Consider the following 18,388-nt stretch of genomic DNA (forward strand, 5'->3'; position numbering starts at 1 on the left):
AAGGACCTTGATGATCATAGAGTCTGACCATTGCCTGTACTTCCCTGATGAGTAAACAGGCTCAGAGAGGCACAAGGATGATTTTCAAAGAATTGTGCTTATGTGAAAAGAAAAGGTTGCACATATTTTCATGCTTATCTCTCACTACACTTCCACAGATACCTCATCCTCTAGCCAAATTATTCACTAATCCCTCAACAAATAGAGCTTTTTGCTCAACACCCCTACCTACCTCATTGTTTATTTCCTTCAAACCCTGTGTTTACCTATAGCAATCCTACCTTATGTTCAAGGAGCATCTTCTCAGTTACCTCCATGAGGCAAGGACTTGTCTATCTTATTCACCACTATGTCCTTGGAACTAAGCATAGTTTCCTGTATCTAAGAAATATATCTAAAAAATATCTGTTGAATAAAAAAATTAGTCTTTCATCTATGCTTCTGGAAGTGAGCCCTTGCTTTACTTTGTACAATTTATAAGTAATTGACTATAGTTGTATGCACAGATAGCATACCTTCCCTGTTCAATTGTAAGGTCTCTGAAGGCAATGACCATGCTACTGAATGTATTCGCTGTAACACTAAGTATTGTTTTAAGCATTTAGTCACAATAAGGTTAATGAATAAATAAATGAATGAATGCATTAAAATTGAGGTTTTGAGAGAATCTCCTGAACTATGTGAACAACAATGATATTATTTAAAATCTAATAAATTAAAGGGCCAATAAAGAGTAGAAGTCTTATATCTAACCATCTTAGAGTAAATCAATTTTTAAAAGTCTATTAAGGAAGATTATTATTTTTCTAAAAGTATATAGACACTTTATTTTGACTTAAAGCTCACAGATGTACATTTATTTACCATAATTTTAGTGTAAGCCCAAGGCTCTTTCTTCAAATAGGCCCATTATCTTTCTTCAAAAAATGTATGAAACGTCTGAAAAATCTGAGTATGGGATTTCTTCTAGATTTTTATAATTTTCCCTAAGTCTTTTGCAGTTGTCTTATCCTACCCCCACCTAATTCAACAGCATTTTTTAGATTACCTTTAACAGCTATGTCCAAAGCATTCAGCATAGTTTTCATTTAAACACCAAGTTTTTCTTTTTGTACCCTTTATTTGTTTGTTTTAAATAGTAATTAGTTAAATCATGTAATTGCAATAGCATATAAAGCTGGCATAAATATGTTTGGAGGAATACTTAACACTTGATAAACATATAATTTGACTGATGGGAAAAGAACAGCATGGTGCATTAAGGGGGTCTACTAATCAGTGAGTCTTCATCAAAATAGGGGGAACAGAATATTGGTTAATTGATGAGTTGGGTAAGTATGGTTGGGTCTTTTCCTGTAACACAAATAAATCTAGAGATAGTTGTCACTCTACATCTATTATATCAAATTCATAAGAACCCAGATCCCTCAGAACAAAGAATGTTTATAACAACAAAAAGGGAATCCATGTATGGGCCTCAGATGTATTCCCAAATTTGACATTTTGTTAATGAATAGGTGCCTATATTACCCACCTATAAAATATGTCTAAGTTTACTGTTGGTTGTAGAAACAAATAATGATTTCGTATTCATCTTATTTTTATGATTTCAGGGATGAAGGAAGACTATGAATAAATTCTGTCACAAGCAGTCATTGATCACGTATCATTCTAAGAAAGAGAGAGAGAGTTGTAATAGATGCACAAAGAATAAAGATAGGGGACACATGGCCTCTGCCCTCATAGGGGCTTACAATTTAGTGGGAGCAGCAAGAATACAACAAATCAATCATAGTAATGTAAAAAATGAGGAAGAAAATATTGCTATCATCCCTATTTAGACTAAAAATATATATATTTAAACAAAATTGCAGCACATTCTAGTATGCCTTGGCTAGGTGCTCTGGTCAAGCCACTGTAGTTCTGTGTAGAACACAACCATACTCCCAGGTATTATTTGTAATAACCATTTGTATTCTTACTCTTTGGCAAGGACTCCCTTGTACTTCTTGCTGTCAGAAAGCCAAGATTTCTCTGGGAGCTTTTAGAGCAGGACAGGCACAGGCATTGGTATCTGTAGTTATGTAGAATGCATCAGGTGCACGACAGTTATCAATGTCTTACTGGTGGAATGAATATGTCACACATTTATGGGTCTTTTCATGTATGTAGCTATACATTTTAATGCCATGTATGTATGTGGTCATAGTGGAGTGGGAGAATTGCATTTCTCTTTGAGGAATCATCATTTATCAAGTTAGACTGACTATCAATCTGGAACTGCTGTCAAGGTCAAGGACTGCCGAATGTCCAGAAATGAGATTTCTCATGGATGGGTGCCATAGTCTATCAAGAGCTTGATGAATGTTCTCACACCTGGCCAAGCTGATAGACTGAGCAAACTGAATTCAGATTCCTTATTCCTTGGTTACTTGGTGACTGGCAGAACCCATCCCAATTTTGTCTTGTGACCTTGCATAGCAGACTTTTTATTTCAAATTTTGCTTTAGGGACCATTATTTAATAGGGACCATTATATAATATTTAATATATAATAGGAACCATTATTTAATATGTAATAGGGATCATTATTTTTCTTGTCCTTTTCACTAGATTTCTATCTCTTCTGCCTCACCCTCATGTTCTTCACTACTTTTTCTTTAACAGCTCTGTCTGGCTGTGCTCACTCTCTTTGCTGTCTCTTGGATGATGTCTAAAGACTTGAACACAATTTCATCTTAATATATGTGACACACATGGTCCAATTCTTCCTTTGCTTCTTTTAGTAGGGTGAAGACAGATTTTATGAAATTAAGACTTAATCCTTCATTTCTGTTTTAAATTTTTCATTCCTCATACATTTACTTATTTCTTCCCAGTTTACTTTTTCCTTTGTATTTTTTCAATAGTTAAAAATGGCAAAAATTACATTAGAACATATTGAAATGTAACATCTTATAGAGAAAGAACATGCAGCATGACAGAGTCCATATTCTGCCCCAAATATCTTCCTCTCTATCCCTTTTTCCTCACTGCAGACCAATCACTCAAGGTCAATCTTATGTCCAGCAAATTATTATCTTAAAAATAACTACACTTTGGTCACCTCTCCTTCCTACAAATTCACATTGTCTGCATTATTTTTCTCATAATTATATGATAGAAAAAGTCCAACTATTTTTAATATAATGAGAAGGGTTTGTGCAACATTGATTTAACATGGCAGCCAAGGAGAGAGGACTGGATGTGCATGTGTGACCAATGACAACTTCACTGTACTAGTCAGTGGGGGTGATAGACACCATTGAATGGGCATGTGTACTGTGTGGCTGACACATTCAAAATGACTGACTGAGTAGAGCAATGAATCTGCATCAGATTTTGTGTTAAGGTTGAACATTCCTCCATGGAAACTATTTGAATGATTCATAAGGATTTTGGAGATGATGCAATGAGTACAACACAATTAAAAGTGGGACACAAATGCTTCAAAGAGGGTTGAGAACCTGTTGAAAGTGATTCATGTTTTGCAAGGCCTGCAACAAGTAGAACACCTGAGAGTGTTGAATGTGTACAGGCTGTAATCAGTAAAGATTCCTGACTGACAATACAAGAACTAGAAGCTGATCTGGGGATTCCAAATCTACTGAGTCTGAGATTTGGACACAGGATCTTAGCACAAAATGTGTTGTGACAAAACTCATTCTGTGGCTTCTGCTACCACAGCAGAATTAACATCATGCTGTAATAGCTAATGATGTGATTCAAACTGCTACTAATGAGCCAGATTTCCTCAAGAAGGTCATAACCAGAGATGAATCATGGGTCTATAGCTACACGTATGATCCAGAAATGAAGGCTCAGTCATCCTAATGGAAGTCACCTGGTTCTCCATGCCTGAAGAAGGCATGTCAAAGTTGCAATAATATACATACCATGTTAGCTGTGTTTTAGATTGGGAAGGTGTTGTCCATCACAAGTGTGCTCTGCCAGGCCAAACAATTAATAAGAAGTATTACCTCAATGTTCTTCATTGGTTGTGAGATGAAATATAATGAAAACAGCTGTAGTTATGGACAACGGATGATAGGCATTTTCATCATGACAATGCACCCACTCACGCATCACATCTCATGCAATTTTTGGCAAAATATCAAATCACCCAGGTGACTCAGCCCCCCTACATCCCCTATTTGGTGTCTAGTGCCTTCTGGCTTTTTTCCAAACTAAAATCACCCTTGAAAGGGAAGAGATTTCAGACCATATATGAGATTCAGGAAAATACAGCAGGCAGCTGACGGCAATTCCAAGAAAGAATTTTGCATAGAATTTGAACAGTGGAAGAGATGCTGGGAGAACTGTATGTGGTCCCAAAGGGACGGAGGCATCATTGTCCTTATGTACAAGGTTTCTTTTATCTTGTATCTTCTTCAGTAAATGTCTCTGTTTTGCATATTACATGGATGGATACTTTTCAGACAGACCTCACATACTGCCTTACACTATCCTTTTGTTATAATATATGTTTTGCATTTTTTGGTATTTGTGTAGGATTTCTCAAGTTATCAATCTGACGTCATTGAAACCATTAAGAGATAGAGAAATGAGCAACTCATACTTTATCCCCTCATTTTTGTGACTTTCCATGTGGGTTACCTTTTACACTATATGGACTATAAGCTCCACGGTGAGCAAAAATTAAGCATTATATAATAATAACATCAGTGTAATAATATTATACTGATTTGGCATTGTGTTTTTCATGAACACATTCTGACTTCAACAATGTACTAATGAAATGAAAAAAAAAAAAAAGAGTACACAAAACAGCATATGAAACCTGAAAGGACCAATAATATAGATAAGAGTAATAAATTTCAGTATCCTGGTCCAGTAAATGGAGTTAACTATAGTCATCTGCTCACTTCACAGAATGAAATTATTTAACTATAAATTATTCTAATGATTGTACACCACTAAAGATGTTTCTTACTATTACTTACCATCATCTTTTGAAAAGCTTCTCTATCAAATCAAACTGTATATATTTATTAGTAACAGATAAATACATAACTAATTGTGTAGTAAAATAATCAAGAGTTACAATAGTATCCTAATTAAATTGTTTCAAAATATTGTAAACAAGTCATAACTATTAACTTTATGAGCTTTCTCAATGGGTCTAAGACCCTGGGCTAGGAATACGTATTCTATGGAAATATAAAGGTATTATTATTTTATTATTTATTATTTTTAACAACAATAATTAATAATGATAAGACAAATTCCCTGCTGAAGAGGCCAGTTTTTAGTCACTCTGCAGTTATCCCTGTTTTTGAATCTCCCTTCTCTGGAACAGTCAGTTCACAAAATGCTAAGTGGGTAATTAGAGAGGCAAGAAAGAACCGTGAATGTTAGATCCTAATTCATTTGCCTGTAATGTGTTGTTGAGTGGTCCTCTCTTTTATTCTCTCATTGCAAAATTACAAACTGATTATAAGACCATCATCTTTGAACTGCTGTTAGACCAACACCTAGAAAGCATCAAAAATAGCAAAAACATTTTAAAAATTATTGCCCAACTTTTACAGATTACTCTTAACCTAAATTAGACCCATTCTAGTATTTCTTGAAAAATCACCAGCAGGTATTTGTCAGCTAAGTTTGAGGGAGCTGTGGTCATCCCTTGTATAAATTGCCCTTCAAATCCAGGGAGCCTAATCCTTTTCCTTTTTGATAGAAATTAGTTTTGGGGTGATATACATTTGAATCTGATTCTAATCCAAAAAAATCTCAAAACTTGCTAAAGACAAATTGAGGAAGATTATGTTATTAATTGAGGAGAGTTACTTTAAAATGATTAAAAGTTTCTTTTGTCAGAAAACCTGTATCTTTTTGCTAGTTTAAAGTTTCCTTTCAATAATTCCTACACACTTCATGGGTCAGCATGACATAACAGTCCAAGATAGTTATGAATTTTTGATTGTCCATTTCCACACATAACATTCAGGCCTAGGCCTTTTGAGAGGATGCTGGCTAATGAAAAGCAGTTGGACATAGCAATTAATAAATATTAATTTAATGGTTCTCCTCCAACTCCAAAATATAGGCCCCAAATTGTAAAAGCTGGTGGCATTGTTTACTCAAATCATGGCATCTGATTTAGCCTAACAGTTTCAGAACACAGTGGAGGTACATTGTGAACATAAGAGGGAGTTATTAATAATACTCAAATACAGAGCAAAAAGTAATTTAACTTTAAAGTAGCTTATCTAAGTTAGAATTTTTAAGCACTTCCATATATTAGACATAACTGCTCAGAGTTTTGTTCTCAAGGAGGTCCTATCAGCATTACAAGAGAGATATAGAAAGGAGATTGTTTTTAGAGTGCTTGTTAATGTTACATCTCTTCCTGCGTCTTTCATTTTTCTAGTGTTTATTTACATCTGTGGCAAGGAAAAGGGTCAGAAAGTTATTTGTAAGGATGTGTAAGGACCAGCTATTAAACCACATCTTATTCCCACTTAATCAAAAATGCCTTTGTGGAGTTGGAATTCAAGGATAGTTTTCAAGGAGAAAAGAAAGTTGATTTGACTGGATCATTCCAATAGTTGAAGTAGACAACTTAGCCATCTGTTCTCATCTGAAGGTATTAAGCTTAAGTTGGCAGAAGTGGCTGCAATTGTTGATAAGAGTGCACTAGAGAGTCATGCTGCTATGGAAACTATATCCCTGAGTTTACATTACTCCCTGCAGAGGTCTTGACACCAAGAGTGACCAACTATAGTGAGAAAGTTTAATAAGAAATTACAGAAAGTTGTGAAATAATATTTAGCCTCTAAAGGAGAAAGTTGCTAAGTACTAAGGCAGGCTTTTTGGCTTTGTATCTAACTTTTCTGATGTAAAAAGGAAGTTATTTTACAAGTAAATGCATCTGTGTAAGGATTTAGTACTCTGCTACTGCAGAAAGGAGTCTTGTAAAATATTTATTCCAGTAATTTACCTTCTTCCCAGAAATAAACTATGAGCAGATCAAAAAGGCTAATTTATTATCAGATTTTTAAAAAATTAATCTGGGACCAACCATATAAAAAGTTACAGAATGTGTAACTTCACATTGGAGACAAGAAATTTCCACATGAACATCACTAAGCTCAAGACTAAGTCTGAAAAAGACACTGGAACTTTACACTAGGTTCTCTGACCTCTAAATATAAAAGCTGGATTGAGATAGAAAATATTTTAGCTATTCTTAATTACAGAGAGAGATACACACAGACACAGAGAATATCAATAACTTTATAGTAAATAATTGTATTTAAATATTTTAAAGAATTACAAGTCAAATAAAAAGAAAAATGGAAAATACTGTGAATTTTTTTTTTAAAAGTAAAATATAATCCAATAGACTCACCTCTCAAATACAAGATTTATGCCATTTTGGTATATTTTCTCTCTGTCTCACTTTTAACCCTCTGAATATGTTTAAGCAAAATTTTACATTAGTGAGGATTTGACTTCAACTTAGAAGACAAGAAATGCTCAAAAGAAAGAGCTGAGTCTAGGTGCAATACATTTCTTACCTCCCATCTTTATAGAACATACCTTATCAGTTTCCATACATAGCACCAGAGATCATTATAACTGATATTATAATGAAATATCTGAAATGAATCCCAGATATTATCAATTTCAATTCCCTCATTTGATAAATAAGGGATCTGAAATTCAAGTAAGTGAAGTTGTTTGCAGAGGTCATGCAATTAGTGAGTGGTGAACTTAGGCTCACACCATTTTCAAACCAGCACCATGCCACCAATTTACTCTGACATCTTTATATATTAAAACAAACTTTAAGTTACTTGTGACTAATATAAATATATTATATTAAGTTGTTCTTTTCCTAGTCTTTCTACTACTATGTTTCTCTTCCCATAACAAAAGGATTGTAACATGCCCTGTGCCTTCAGCTGCCTTGACCAGACAGAAATTCCCAACTGTTCTGTTCAGTTTACCTTGGTGAGAAGACAATGCTTCTCCCTCATTCTCCTCTCTAGAAATGTGTCAACCCCAGGTCAGAGGGGAAATTTACATGTGCTTAGAATAGTTGAATGGCAGATTTCTAAAGTGATGGATGAACTCAGTGAATTGTCACACTAGAAGACAATTAGAATTTAGAGTCCTTACCACTCTACTTCCAAACCCAACAGGAAAAATTCTCCCTTTCCTTTGAAACCCACCCCCCATGCCCAAAGTTCAGTTTCTCTTATTTCTCCCATACAATGTACAACTCTTTTGTCTTCTTTCCCTTTATCCAAACTCAGCATGTCAATTGAGTCAAGCTGCTATAACAAATACCCACACTAGTGGCTTAAAAACAATAGATTTCTGTTGTATTTCTCACAGTTCTGGAAGCTGGATGTCTAAGATCAGGTTTCCAGCATAATTGGGTGAGGAACCTCTTCCAGGATGAAGGCTGACTTCCTCTTCTGTCTTTCTATGGTAGAGGATGCCAAAGATTTCTTTTGGCTTCTTTTGCACAGGCATCAGTCTCATTCCCAAGGCTCTGCCCTTGTAACCTAATCATGTCTCAAAAGCACCACCTTCTAATACTTTATATTGAGAACTAGGATTTCAACATATGAATTGGGGGGGTCACACAAGCTTTTAGACAACAGCACTCAGTCTTACTTGGTTTCTTGGAGATGAAAGCCTAATCTGAAAAACTGCTAAAAAATTTCTTTTGTAGCTCTTTGTTTCAGTGTTGGTATAGGCTGAGATAAAGAAAATGGCTTTCACAGGATGAGAAGAGTGTGAAATTACACAAAGGACAAAATCAATATTTGAGATTTAAGTCCACCATGAAATTTTATTCAACCAAAAGACAGGAAGCTAGAGCAGAAAAGGACTTTTGGAATCATTTGATCCAGATTACACTTTTTAGATGAGGGAACTGAGGCTTAGAAATGTCAGGTTATTTTGTTTGAGCATGATCAACCAGGAAGATGGTTCTGGATTCAAGACCAGAATCCAGGTTGCCAGTGCATTGGACATTAGAGCTCAGTATTAAGGCCCTGAGGATCTCAGCGGCATGCAGGTACCAACACCACTTGCGTATGAAATATTGTGACTTAAGACAGTAATTACATTTGAAGACATTGTTGTGTTCTTCACACTTCTGAAATGCTCAGACTCACATGAGACCTGAGCCAATAACAATCCCTACATAACATGTGGCTTTTCTTTGCAAATGGCTTAAGACTTGCATCTCTTAATCTTCCAGCATACCCATTCACATATCTTTCTGCTTTCAGAGAACTTGTCCTGTTGTGCTGTAACGGGAAACGCAAGTTTGCTGAACCCTGATGCTTTTTAGGGAGCTACAATACAAATACCAAGGAACAAGTGTGAAACAATAGGTCACAATCAAGCAAGACAATATGTCCAAGACAGGCAAAAGAATAGAGGGATTCCAGAGAAAATTATTGGAAATATGAATAATTGGTGTTGTGGGGCTACCTTCCACTTAAACCCTTCTTCTCTGTGATACCTGCTAACCTCTTATGAAGAACTTATGCCCATTCCAGTAAAGTTACACATATCCCTAAATATGTGATCATGTATACTTTCATTAAGGTATATTTGGCCACAGAACTGCCCTCATTCTCTAAGACCATTCCACAGTTGTCAGTTATTGTCAAAAACTTTAAGGACCAGTTTATTGTCTACCCTACTCCTAACTCCAATAAATCCCTCCGTGAGATCAGCATGTTATTTTTTCACCACTGCAGCTTGAAATGTACTTTTTAAAATGTCATTTCCAAGGCCTCTTAGTTGCACTATCTCCCCTGTGGATTACTGCAATAGCTTCCTGAACTCCTGTACTCCTGCTCCCAACAGCTATTTTCTGCAGAGTAGCCAGAGTGATCCTTTAAAAACATTAATCTGATCATGTTACACCCTTGTGGAAAGCATTGTAATGACTTTCCATCACTTTAGTATGAGATCAAAGCTCTTTACCTTACCTGGTCCCTCCTTCCCTCTTATTTGCTCACACACATCCCAGTTTCTCTGAGCATGTGCTTGCTCAGCTCCTTCCCTGATAGGACTCTTTTCTCTTAAATGCTCTTCCCACATAGCTTACTCCTTTGACTCTCCCTAGTATATACTTAACTATTACTTCTTCAGAGACTTTCTCCTTGATTACCCTCCCTAAAATAGCAACATCCTATTTGGTTTGCAAACTGGCTCTGGTACACAAAGATCAAGGAGTGACTAAAGAAAGAGACAGACTACTCCAGGTTATTAGGTGGCACATTTAATAAAGAAGGGAACTTATATAGCAGCTTTGCTCGAATGGCAGCAAGTAGATCTCTGCACCTGCTGCCAGAATCTTCACAGTTTACACAGAAGCCTTAACTGAGTTTAGTCATGTGTGCAGTCTGGAAGTTCTCAACCATGTACTTCTCTCAAGGCTACATTCTTGACAACAGCTCCCATGTTGGGAACAGAGGCAGAATGTACATTCCAAGGACATGGAGATGGTGAGGAAACTCCAATTGCCAGGGAGCAGCTTCCAGGTTAAGCAGCTGTCACATCCTCTCCATGAACTCCTCCAACAACCCCACCCTCACTCTTTATTTTCCTCTGCCATTTCCCCCCAGAAACCAACTTTTTATTACTCAATGTTATTTATCTGCTTATTTGTTTACTGCCTAAGACTTCCTGCTCTGCGAGGGCAGGTATGTTTTCTGCTGATACACTCTCAGAAAATATTTGTGAAATGGCAGGATAAAGTGTACTTGTGTTGATCATTTGCTACTAACATACTTTGAACCAATATATTTGTTTTGAGTTTTGATACAAGTACTTTATTGATAATAATGTGACAGTTAATGTTTCATTTATTTGATGTATATAAGAAGAGATTTTTTTATTTTAGTGTGTCTCCTTCAGCTCTGGCTGGTGTGGGTCAATGAATTGAGCTCTGGCCTGCAGACCAAAGGGTTGCTGGTTCCATTCCCAGTTAGGAAACATTCCTGGGTTGCAGGCTAGGTTCCCCAGTAGAGGGTGCTCAAGAGGCAAGCACACATTGATGTTTCTCTCCCTCTTTCTTTCTCTCTTTCCCTTTCTAAAACTAAATAAATAAAATCTTAAAAAATAAATAAATGTGTCTCTTTCACATCCCTATATACCTTCTTGAGAAAAGAGGTTGGGGTAATAGAAGGACACTAAAAATAGAATCTCATTCAGTACTCTGCTTATCTTTACCAAGGCCTACCCCCAAAAGTGTCATGGAATTGTCCATCAAGGGTGTCTTCTTTTAAATGAATTTATTAATAAAATTATATAGGCTTCAGGTGTACAATTCTATGACACATCATCTGTACATTGTATTGTGTGTTCACCACCCCAAGTCAAGTCTCCTTCCATCACCATTTATCCCCTGTATGTTTTGATAAAAATATAAATAAAAGGTTGAGATCTTTTCTTTATAGAAGTGGTTTCTTCACTTCTTGTTTGGTATGAGCATTGAGAAGAGGATTCAGAATAAATCCACAGCCGTATCACAATCATGGCCCATAAATATCGAGGTTACCACATTTAACATTTCTAAAGGCCCAACTTCCACTAAGTGACATAATTTACAAAACTCATCTAATACAGTTCTTAAAAAACAATAGGTATTCAGAAATGTTATTTCTCCTTCCTTGACATGATTTTCTCGGCTGTGACAGGGGAAAAAATACGCTAGTGTAAGTGTTAGCTATCTACCCTCCTCTGAGTGTCCTCTCTATGCCACATCAGGCCCTCCTTTATTGGGAAGAATACAAGTAATGAGTGAAGTGGGGAAAAATATTAACAAAATGTCTAATGGAGCAGGAGGGTGAGGAGGGCCTAAAGGCATTTATGGAGGATGGGTAGATGAAGAGATTAATGGAGTTGGGAGATGAAATGACACTTGGAAGCAATGGGAAGTAGACAGTTGCCAGACACATGAAATAATTAGCATGTGATCAGAAGAGGAGCTTTCTAAAAAGGTTGAGAAACACTGTAATTGCAACACCCTTTGTGAAATTTTTGAGAGAGTAGTAATCAAGACTCAAAATTCTCTCTCTTTTTTAAAGATTTTGTTTTTTTTCAGAGAGAGAGGAAAGGAGGGAGAAAGAGGGAGAGAAATATCAATGTGTGGTTGCCTCTCAAGCTCCCCCAACTGGGGACCTGGCCCGCAACCCAGGCATGCGCCCCAACCAGGAATCAAACCGGCAAACCTTTGATCCATAGCCTGGCACAATCCACTGAACTACACCAGCCAGGGCTCAAACTTCTCCTAATTAAACTTTTGTCTCCAAATTCTAGTTTTTGTTTGTTTTCTTCTCTAAGGTCATACTCAGAGTAAAAGCAATCCAACCGATCCTAGCTGGCCCCTCTCTCTAATGAAATTTGAATTCTCTAAGTTGTTAGAATTTCTAGATAGAAATGGGGTGGGTAATACAAAGCTGAATTTGGAAAGGTTTCTGGAGTTATCTTACATGAATCCTACTCAAACAAGAAGAAAAATTAAAGAGATGTGTTGGTAGAAAGCAAAAGGTATCATATATACAATAATAATAATAATAATATTTATATATATAAAATTTTGCTCCTCTTAATAGAGGCCTATAAAATGCTGACAAAAATATGTGAAAAACTTCACCTTTTGATCCACCACTCAGTAAACAGGGAAGCCTAAGTTGCTAAGACGATCCACACCATCACGCACTGAGGCAGTGAAGGAGGCAAAAGGCATTCTGAACCTTTACATACAGGGTGAAGGGAGGGCTTGTTTTTTAAGAGTTCACAAAATAACAGGAAATACTCATGCACAGCTTTGACATAGAGAGCCAGAAAAGGTAGACTTTTAAAAACTTTGTGGTATGCTAGAATTAAGCTCTTTCTACTAACATTTTTGAAAGAGACTATATTAAATGACCAAATTGTTTTTATCACTTGTTTAAAAAGTAAGTCTCTGCTGAGACTAGCTTCAAGGCAAGGTCCAAGTAACCTAATGTTATGCAAATTTCAAAAGAATAAGCATTTTTTACTTCGCCTTCTCAAATCCCTTTTGTGCTCCCTTTCATCAGCTATAGGTAAGCTGTAGGAGGGTCAAGTTTGCTTGGCTATCTGCAGAGCCTATCTCTATATCTGGCACAAAACCCATGTCTAATGTATTACCTAAATATAATGCTTACATTAACAATCTAATTTTTAAAGAGGAAAAACACACCAATCAGTGGTTGTCTATATTAACAGAACTCATTTATTTTGGACACTTAAGAGACTTAGAATATTTTTATTTTAATTTACTGGCAAGAGAGCACACACTGAAAAAGAATCAGGAAGTATGAATGATGTTCATGTCAAAAAGTGGTCAGCTGAGTGGCTATTCATATATTTATTAGAAATTTGGTTTATCACCATTTTATTTCCACCCAGCCACCAGTGGAGGCGATACTTATAAATATTTTATTGAATAGCTTTCATTTTAACATAAGCAGTAAGTAGGAGAGCAGATGCTTCCTCATCTACGGGATTGCCTTTGTGATGAAGCCAAATGTCAGGGCTGCTTTGGCAAAAGCTTTAATATTGGCTAGGTCTCAAGATCAATGGTCTTCATCAGGAGTTATTATTTTTTTCAAGTTATCATATAATAACTTCTAAATATTTTATTAACTAGCCTGAAGAAAGCCCACTTCCTTCAAATTCTCAACTAAAAACAGCATAATTTTGGGATAATTACTTGACAGCTCCCTCTCTGAACACCTGACTGTGCTGTGTGTCCTCTGTTCAGCCTCACAACTAAGAGGCCACTTCCTCACCATCAATCTGTCTCACACTACACCTCCTGGTCTTTAATGGTTCCAGGTGAGTGATATGAGAAATTCTGGTCCAAGCTAAATTCCACACTACGGTATCTCCTTTCTCTCTCCTCAGGGGCTTTCTTCTTTTCACCTGGCATAGCTCAATTAATTCTACTGTGGAAAATTTTTATTTTACCTGTTAACAGTGTGATTTATCTCTGCAGGCAGTGTAATATATTTGGTCACACAGTTTCCTGAGGGAAGTGACACAGGGACATTCAAGCTGAATTAAATTCTTCTTATTCTATGTTAGATTTTTGCCAAAAATTCCTGTTCTTACCCCGACAAGATGGGCTATGTCACAAGTGGCAAACACAAGGTCCGTGGGCCAAATCTGGTGCTCCACCTTGTTTTATCCTGCCAGGCACCTTGTTTCTACCCAGCAGCAGTGCCGAGCTCCTTGTCCCTAGTTAAGTAGTAGTTACATTTATACAATCCTAACATTACATTTGGCCCTTTGAAGGCAACCTTGAGGCTGATATGGCCCCCAGTGAAAATGAGTGTGACACCCCTGGGCTATATTATAAACTGAATATACATATTGGCTTAAGCAAATAAGTTTATTTTTATCAGGAAGTCCAAAACTAGTTGAGTGTAGGACTGATTTAGTAACTTAGCAATCAGGGATAACTTCTTTTAGCCTTTTCATCATAGTTATAAGATGGTTGTGGAGCCTCTTGCCATCATATCACATCCAGACAAGAAAAATTAAAAAGCAGCACGAGCACTGGATATCCATTTGTATCTCATAAGCCAGAATTCTGTCACACGGACAACCCTAAGAGTACATTGATTGGGCCAATCTCCAATGCCTGTCTGCCACACTCTCCTTTACTATTTCCATAAGGTCTAGGCTTAAACATTCTGCCTTAGTGAACCCTCCAGAATTGAGGAAATCTCTGAAAGATAGACTTTCCTATCTGACTTACCCAGTGTCAGAAAAGAAAGGCTTAAACACAAAAGAGGGGGCAATATTTGTAACGCTTCATTTCACCCACGAAGTCTACCTCTGTGCACATTCTATCCTTCATTTGGTTCTTGACCTATTGGTTCCATCTTCTCTAAGGAAGGAGTTTCACTGCTGGAAATAAGGAAGGCTTACCTCAAAACTGTGTTCTGAGTGTAGGGTTTGCACCTTAGAGAATGTTAGTTCCATGCACCAGCATTGCTTAGAATTATTTACATCATATCTAGTTTTTATCTTTATCCAATTCTTGGTAATATTGAGGGACCAATGTGCTATAAAATAACAATTTTCTAAGTTTCAAAGACATTAACATTTACCCTAATTTCTAAACAAACCATCAAAAATGTTCAATATAGGTATTTGTCCTCTGGAGTGTTCTTTTCCTCCAACATTTTAATTTAGAATAGTTGCTAAAAGGGAAGAACAAACACCTTTATATGGGTATCCTTCATTTACATTCACCAATTTTTAACATTTTACGATCTCTAAATAATTAAGAGTTAGCTCCTAGGACTAAGGATGTTCTCTTACATATCATAATCATAATATAATATCCACATTAAAGTAACTTAACATTGACTTGTTATTATCATATAGTGTCCATATGTCAAATTATTATTCTCCTAATAAAAGAAATAGGAATTTTCCCTCTTTCCAGGACTCAATGCATTTCATTGCTATCACTGTCTAGTCTACTATAATAAGAATAGTTCATTGTTTTATTTCTTTCATAACACTAATATTTTTGAAAAAGGCAAGCTCTTTGTTTGCTGAATTATTTCATTTGGATCTGTTTCCACTTGATTATATACAGATTAAACATTTTCTAATGTTTATGATAGTTTATTTTTTTATTATTTTTTCAAGTACAGTTGTCTCTATTTTCCTTACACCCCTCCCCCCTGTCCAACTCATCCCAACCTCCCACCTTTGAGCCTACCCTCTTTGGCTTTGTTCATGTGTCCTTTATACATGTTCCTTGACAACCCACCCCAATTTTCCCCCCATTACCCCCATTTTCCTCCTCCCCTCTGGTTATTGTCAGTTTGTTCTTTATTTCAATGTCTGTGGTTATATTTTGCTTGCTTATTTTTTAATTGTATTTATTTAATTAGTGTATCTTATTGATTATGCTATTACAATTGTCCCATTTTTCTCTCCCCTTTATTCCCCTCCACCTTGCACCCCCCTCCAACCAGGATTCCCCTCCTTATTTCATGCCCATGGGTCATATATATATATAAGTTATTTGGCTTCTCCATTTCCCATACTATTCTGAACCTCCCCTGGTCTATTTTCTACCTACCATTTATGCTTCTTATTCCAAGTAACTTTTCCCCCATTCTCCCCCTCTCCCTCTACACCAACAACCCTCCATGTGATCTCCATTTTTGATTCTGTTCCTGTTCTTGTTGTTTGCTTTGTTTTTTTTGTTTTTAGGTTCAGTAGTTGATAGTTGTTTGTTGTCATTTCACTGTTTAGATTTTTGATCATCTTCTTTTTCTTAGATGAGTCTCTATAACATTTCATAAAATAAGGGGTCAGTGATGATGAACTCCTTTAACTTTACTTTATCTGGGAAGCACTTTATCTGCCCTTCCATTCAAAATGATAGCTTTGCTGAATAGAGTAATCTTGGATGTAGGTCCTTGCTTTTCATGACTTCCAATACTTCTTTCCAGTCCCTTCTTGTCTGTAAGGTTTCTTTTGAGAAATCAGCTGATATTCTTATGAGAACTTCTTTGTAGGTAACTGTCTCCTTTTCACTTGCTGCTTTTAAGATTCTCTCTCTTTAATCTTGAGTAATGTAATTATGATGTGCCTCGATGTGTGCTTCCTTTGGTCCAACTTCTTTGGGACTCTAAGTTTCCTGGACTTCCTGGAAGTCCATTTCCTTTGCCAGATTGAGGAATTTTTTCTTCATTATTGGTTCAAATAAGTTTTCAATACCTTGCTTTTGTTCTTCTCCTTCTGGCACTCCTATGATTCAGATGTTGGAATGTTTAAAGTTGTCCCAGAGGCTCCTAGGCCTCTCCTCATTTTTTTGAATTCTTTTTTATTCATTCTGTTCTGGTTGAATGTTTCTTTCTTCCTTGTACTCCAAATCATTGCTTTGAGTCCTGGTTTCATTCCTGTCACTGTTGGTTTCCTGTACATATACTTTTTATTTCACTTTGCACAGCCTTCACTTCTTTCTCTTTTTTTGTGACCATACTCAACCATTTCTGTGAGCATCCTGATAACCAGTGTTTTGAACTCTGCATCTGATATGTTGGCTATCTCTTCATCGCTTAGTTCTGTTTTTGGACCTTTGATATGTCCTTTCATTTGGGCCATATTTTTTTGTCTTGGTGTGCTTATTACATAGTAAGTAATAGAGCCTTACGTATTCACCAGGGCAGGGCTTTGCTGCCTTGTGGTGCTGTATGTGGGGGAGGAATCTGAAAGGGAACAATGACCGTTGCTCAGCTCTAGGCTGGATTTCAGTCACTTCCCCCACTATCCACAAGCAAATTGGGTCCTTCTGATGCTGATTCCTGTGTGGGTAGGTTTGTGTACATTCTAGGACCCTGTTGGTCTCTCCAACAAACTCTCCTGTGAGTCTGGGAGTTTTGCAACTTCCACAGGTTTTTAAAATCAGAGGTTTTGAGGCTTTATTCCCCAATGCTGGAACCCTGGATTACATAGTCTGTCTCATTCCCCAGTTGTTCCTCCTGGCTTATCTTCATGCAAGTGTGCAAGCACCAGGTCTGCCAGCCACCACCTTGCCTTGAGTCCTCCACACCCCAGGTGCCCATCTCCACTCCCTCCCACCGAGCTGGATGAATGCTGCTTCTCTAACTCCTTAATTGTTGGACTTCCATACAGTTCTATTTTCTTGCAGTTCTAGTTACTTTTTTATTTTAAATCTATTGTTTTCCTTCTTTTGCTTGTGTGAGGAAGCAATGTATATATACCTATGCCTCCATCTTGGCTGGACATCTGCTTGCTTTTTTTTTTTTTTTTTGTTAACAAGACTATAGCATAGATGGTTTTGTATCTGTCAGTGAATCATATCAGGAAATGGATGATTTTAGTTTGTCTTCCTACTGGTGATATTAAATTTGGTCATTTGCTAAAGGTAAAATTCACCAAACTTCTCTGTTGGAGCATTGTCTTATCCCCCTTTATAATGAATAACTAATCTGTGAGGCTCTATGATGAAGATGTTTGATAATCCTGTTCCCCAACAATCTTTAACCCAATAGTTTTAGCATACATTGGAGACTCATGCCAGAATTAATATCTCAAGTGTTGGTTGCAAAATGATAGTCTTGCAATTTTATTATTCCTTCTACATTTATTAGTTGGCATTTTTCTGTAAAAAAAAAAGACATTTTCCTTCACTCCCTTTCTTGTCCTTTGAAAATTAGTGTTATAATTATTTGTAGATTTATTTCTTATCCAATGTGTTATAAACCATTTTCATTTCTTTTTGAGGCTCAAATTAATTATTTCTTTTTGAGGCTCAAATGATCCC

The sequence above is a fragment of the Phyllostomus discolor genome, chromosome 2 (genome assembly GCF_004126475.2).
Source record: "Phyllostomus discolor isolate MPI-MPIP mPhyDis1 chromosome 2, mPhyDis1.pri.v3, whole genome shotgun sequence".
NCBI classification, from domain to species: Eukaryota; Metazoa; Chordata; class Mammalia; order Chiroptera; family Phyllostomidae; genus Phyllostomus; species Phyllostomus discolor.